The sequence below is a fragment of the Nerophis lumbriciformis genome, linkage group LG03 (assembly GCF_033978685.3).
Source record: "Nerophis lumbriciformis linkage group LG03, RoL_Nlum_v2.1, whole genome shotgun sequence".
Lineage (NCBI taxonomy): Eukaryota > Metazoa > Chordata > Actinopteri > Syngnathiformes > Syngnathidae > Nerophis > Nerophis lumbriciformis.
Window position 1 is genome coordinate 4798609 of NC_084550.2, and position 6392 is coordinate 4805000.

The following is a 6392-nucleotide window of genomic DNA, read 5'->3' on the forward strand; positions in this document are numbered from 1 at the left end:
CGGCCTCCTACCGGTCGGACGTGCCCTAAACACCTCCCTAGGGAGGCGTTCGGGTGGCATCCTGACCAGATGCCCGAACCACCTCATCTGGCTCCTCTCCATGTGGAGGAGCAGCGGCTTTACTTTGAGCTCCTCCTTGATGGCAGAGCTTCTCACCCTATCTCTAAGGGAGAGCCCCGCCACCCGGCGGAGGAAACTCATTTCGGCCGCTTGTACCCGTGATCTTGTCCTTTCGGTCATAACCCAAAGTTTGTGATCATAGGTGAGGATGGGAACGTAGATCGACCGGTAAATTGAGAGCTTTGCCTTCCGGCTCAGCTCCTTCTTCACCACAACGGATCGATACAGCGTCCGCATTACTGAAGACGCCGCACCGATCCGCCTGTCGATCTCACCATCCACTCTTCCCTCACCCGTGAACAAGACTCCGAGGTACTTGAACTCCTCCACTTGGGGCAAGATCTCCTCCCCAACCCGGAGATGGCACTCCACCCTTTTCCGGGCGAGAACCATGGACTCGGACTTGGAGGTGATGATTCTCATCCCAGTCGCTTCACACTCGGCTGCGAACCGATCCAGTGAGAGCTGAAGATCCTGGCCAGATGAAGCCATCAGGACCACATCATCTGCAAAAAGCAGAGACCTAATCCTGCAGCCACCAAACCAGATCCCCTCAACGCCTTGACTGCGCCTAGAAATTCTGTCCATAAAAGTTATGAACAGAATCGGTGACAAAGGGCAGCCTTGGCGGAGTCCAACACTCACTGGAAACGTGTCCGACTTACTACCGGCAATGCGGACCAAGCTCTGACACTGATCATACAGGGAGCGGACCGCCGCAATCAGACAGTCTGTTACCCCATACTCTCTGAGCACTCCCCACAGGACTTCCCGGGGTACACGGTCGAATGCCTTCTCCAAGTCCACAAAGCACATGTAGACTGGTTGGGCAAACTCTCATGCACCCTCAAGGAACCTGCCCAGAGTATAGAGCTGGTCCACAGTTCCACGACCAGGACGAAAACCACACTGTTCCTCCTGAATCCGAGGTTCGACTATCCGGCGTAGCCTCCTCTCCAGTACACCTGAATAGACCTTACCGGGAAGGCTGAGGAGTGTGATCCCACGATAGTTAGAACACACCCTCCGGTTCCCCTTCTTAAAGAGAGGAACCACCACCCCGGTCTGCCAATCCAGTGGTACCGCCCCCGATGTCCACGCGATGCTGCAGAGTCTTGTCAACCAAGACAGCCCCACAGCATCCAGAGCCTTAAGGAACTCCGGGCGGATCTCATCTACCCCCGGGGCCTTGCCACCGAGGAGCTTTTTAACTACCTCAGCAACCTCAGCCCCAGAAATAGGAGAGCCCACCACAGACTCCCCAGGCACTGCTTCCTCATAGGAAGACGTGTTGGTGGGATTGAGGAGGTCTTCGAAGTATTCCCTCCACCGATCCACAACATCCGCAGTCGAGGTCAGCAGAACACCATCCTCGCATTAAATTATTATTATTATTTATCTTACGGTATATCAAAAATAATTTGAGCAAAATTTAATTGAAATTTTGTCGGTGTGGCCCTCCAGCAGTGGTCATGCGGCCCCCGGTAAAAATGATATTCCCACCCCTGCTTCATATGGTATTGCTTGACTTTAGTGGTTGCTGTTAATGTTATTAATTACACTATTACCTTGGTGGCATATTTTAACAAAACAATGCTCAAGCAGAAGAACAAATGAATAAATAAATACTATTTTTATGGGGGGGTTTTCACACTATATGTCAACTAGAAAAGTGTCTGCTTTGTAATGGTCTAACTCCTAGAAAGTATAACCTGGAGGAAAGTCCTTTTTAATTTGGTCACATTCTGGCATACTTGCCAACCCTCCCGGATTTTCCGGGAGACTCCCGAAATTCAGCGCTTCTCCCGAAAACCTCCCGGGAAAAATCTTCTCCCGAAAATCTCCCGAAATTCAGGCGGACCGGAGTGACGTGTCGACAGCCTGTTTTCACGTCCGCTTTCCCACAATATAAACAGCGTGCCTGCCCAATCACGTTATAACTGTAGAATGATGGAGGGCAGAGTTCTTGGTTTCTTATGTGGGTTTATTGTTAGGCAGTTTCATTAACGTCCTCCCAGCGCGGCAACAACAGCAGTCACGTTTTTGTCTACCGTAAAGCAGTTCGTCTGCCGTAAACAGCAATGTTGTGACACTCTTAAACAGGGCAATACTGCCATCTACTGTACATGCATATGTGACAATAACATCTAGGGCTTTTAGAGAGTGCAGTGCACAGCTGCGCACACAACAAGGAGACGAAGCAGAATGCATCATCAGAGAGGGTGTTCAGCATGGTTAGTAAATAGTGACAGAGAATAGAACAAGGATGGACAATTCAACCCTTAACTCAACAATGAGTAGATGAGTGTTATGTGTGTGTATATGTGTAAATGAATGAACACTGAAATTAAAGTATTTCTCTTATTTATATATATATATATATATATATATATATATATATATATATATATATATATATATATATATATATATATATATATATATATATATATATGTATGTATGTGTGGGAAAAAAATCACAAGACTATTTCATTTCTACAGGCCTGTTTCATGAGGGGGGTACCCTCAATCATCAGGAGATTTTAATGGGAGCATTCGCATACCATGGTTTATATAGGGCACAGAGTGGGTGGGTACAGGCTGGCCTAGGGGCGTGGTGATTGGCTCATGTGTTACCTAGGAGGTGTTTCCGTCTATGGCGGCATGTTGTTACAATTTCGCTGCGCTTGTTGAGGGATGACAGGTCTGGACGGTAAATAATAAACAGTTTCTCTTTCAAGCATAGGTTGCATCTTTTATTACCACTATTGTAAGGTGTGCTGGATGCAAGAATTTGCCATGTTATTGAATATTCAACATTATTGTCTTTGAGGTCCCAAATGTGTTTGCTGAGTTCTGTGGTATTTCGCAGGTTTTTGTTCCTGAAAGAAGCCTTGTGATTGTTCCATCTGGTTTTGAATTCTCCCTCGGTTAATCCTACATATGTGTCGGATGTGTTAATGTCCTTGCGTATTACCTTAGATTGGTAGACAACTGATGTTTGTAAGCACCCCCCGTTGAGAGGGCAATCAGGTTTCTTTCGACAGTTACATCCTTTGTTGGTTTTGGAGTCGCTCTGTCTGGGGGTCGACGGCTCATTTGCAATTGTTTTGTTGTGGTTTGAGATGATTTGTCGTATATTGTTCATGCAGCTGTAGCTCAATTTAATGTTGTTCTTGTTGAATACTTTTCTTAGGGTGTTGTCTTTGGGAAAGTGTTTGTCAATCAGAGTGAGGAATTTGTGTCCAATGTTCGTTGAGACGTTTTTGCTGTATGGGGGGTTGTACCAGATGATGTCGTTTCGTTTTCTGTTCTTTTTTGGCTGGTTTCCTGGCGTGGGTTCATAGGTGAGGGTGAAATTGTATCCGCTTTCATCAAGGGCTTTTTGGTATGCAAGGAATGCAAAAGGAAACTTACGGATTCAAATCTACCAAGAACCCACCCACAGTTGAGGAACTAAAGGATTTTGAGAACGACATGCTCAAAATGATACAATCAGTCAAATTCAAGCCAATCCGCAACCCACTCCTCACCAAGCTGAAAAATGACAAGGAGCGCATCAAGAAAGTAAACAACCTCATCATAGCTGCCGATAAAACCACAAACTTCTACAGAATGGACATACCAGAACACCACACCTTACTGGACAGAAGCATCACCAAATCATACCCCCACCTCCCGAAATCGGAGGTCTCAAGGTTGGCAAGTATGCATTCTGGCCAAGCTATCTAAATATATTTTGTATTATTCGCGCTACACCTCGACCAATCAGTGGTGCTGTTCCCGTGATTGACGTTTATTTCCATCAATGACAGCGCAGGGAGAACATGAGTCAATTGCGGTCGACTGCTGCCATCTTGTGGCGGTATTGAAGATTGCTCAAGATGAGCGCTGAGGAAGAAAGCTGCTAAGAGTTTTGCATTTGAATCGTCTTTATTTGAAGAATGTATGCAGTTTTTTCACAATTCAATATTTAAACAATTTAACAACATAAGCGCATCTTTATAATCATTGATGTATACTTCAGCAGGAGATAGAACTTTCCTTGTTCATATTTACAGCATAGTTGATTGAAAGTAGTATAGCTGTTTTTTTTTTAACAGCACACTAACTTTAGTATTTTAGTACAACGTATATAAAGTATAATATATTTAGTACAGGGGTGCTCACACTTTTTCTGCAGGCGAGCTACTTTTCAATTGATCAAGTCGTGGGGATCTACCTCATTCATATGTATCATTTATATTTACTTATTTATGAAATATATGTTTTTGTTAACAAGTTAAAGGTGTTTAATGATAATGCAAGCATGTTTAACACATATAGTTAATAAGTTAAAGGTGTTTAAAGATAATACAAGAATGTTTAACACATATAGTTAATATTGTTAACAAGTTAAAGGTGTTTAATGATAATACAAGCATGTTTAACACATATAGTTAATATTGTTAACAAGTTAAAGGTGTTTAATGATAATACAAGCATGTTTAACACATATAGTTAATAAGTTAAAGGTGTTTAAAGATAATACAAGAATGTTTAACACATATAGTTAATATTGTTAACAAGTTAAAGGTGTTTAATGATAATACAAGAATGTTTAACACATATAGTTAATATTGTTACTAAGTTAAAGGTGTTTAAAGATAATGCAAGCATGTTTAACACATATAGTTAATATTGTTAATAAATTAAAGGGGTTTAATGATAATACAAGAATGTTTAACACATAGTTAATATTGTTAATAAGTTAAAGGTGTTTAATGATAATACAAGCATGTTTAACACATATAGTTAATATTGTTAACAAGTTAAAGGTGTTTAAAGATAATACAAGCATGTTTAACACATATAGTTAATATTGTTAACAAGTTAAAGGTGTTTAATGATAATACAAGCATGTTTAACACATATAGTTAATATTGTTACTAAGTTAAAGGTGTTTAAAGATAATGCAAGCATGTTTAACACATATAGTTAATATTGTTAATAAATTAAAGGGGTTTAATGATAATACAAGAATGTTTAACACATATAGTTAATATTGTTAATAAGTTAAAGGTGTTTAATGATAATACAAGCATGTTTAACACATATAGTTAATATTGTTAACAAGTTAAAGGTGTTTAATGATAATACAAGCATGTTTAACACATATAGTTAATATTGATAACAACTTAAAGGTGGTTAAAGATAATACAAGCATGTTTAACACATATAGTTAATATTGCTCCTAAGTTAAAGGTGTTTAAAGATAATGCAAGCATGTTTAACACATATAGTTAATATTGTTAATAAATTAAAGGGGTTTAATGATAATACAAGAATGTTTAACACATATAGTTAATATTGATAACAACTTAAAGGTGGTTAAAGATAATACAAGCATGTTTAACACATATAGTTAATATTGTTAATAAATTAAAGGGGTTTAATGATAATACAAGCATGTTTAACACATATAGTTAATATTGTTACTAAGTTAAAGGTGTTTAAAGATAATGCAAGCATGTTTAACACATATAGTTAATATTGTTAATAAATTAAAGGGGTTTAATGATAATACAAGAATGTTTAACACATATAGTTAATGTTAACAAGTCAAAGGTGTTTAATGATAATACAAGCATGTTTAACACATATAGTTAATATTGTTAACAAGTTAAAGGTGTTTAATGATAATACAAGCATGTTTAACACATATAGTTATTATTGTTAATAAGTTAAAGGTGTTTAAAGATAATACAAGCATGTTTAACACATATAGATTCCTTTCTTTCATGAAGACAAGAATATAAGTTGGTGTATTACCTGATTCTGATGACTTGCATTGATAGGAATCAGACAGTGGTGCTGATAACGTCCGCATTTTCGAATGGAGGAGAAAAAAAGTCCTCCTTTCTGTCCAATACCACATGAAAGTGGTTGGTTTTTGGCATCTTATTTGTCCAGCTTCCGTACTCTTTTGTACACACTTTACAAGAAATACATTGTCGGCAAACTCCGTAGCTTGCTAGCTTGTGCACAAGCTCATCTCAGAAGACCCTCGGGTGCCGTGAATGTCAATCAAGTGACGTCATAGTGAAGATTTATGATCGCTCATTTTTAGGACAATTTTTTTAATGCCTGGCTGGTGATCGACTTACACACCCTCCACGATCGACCGGTAGCTCGCGATCGACGTAATGAGCACCCCTGATTTAGTATAACAATTTACCTTGTGGATCAATAAAGTTTGTCTAAGTCTAAGAAATAAATGTACATAATCACTT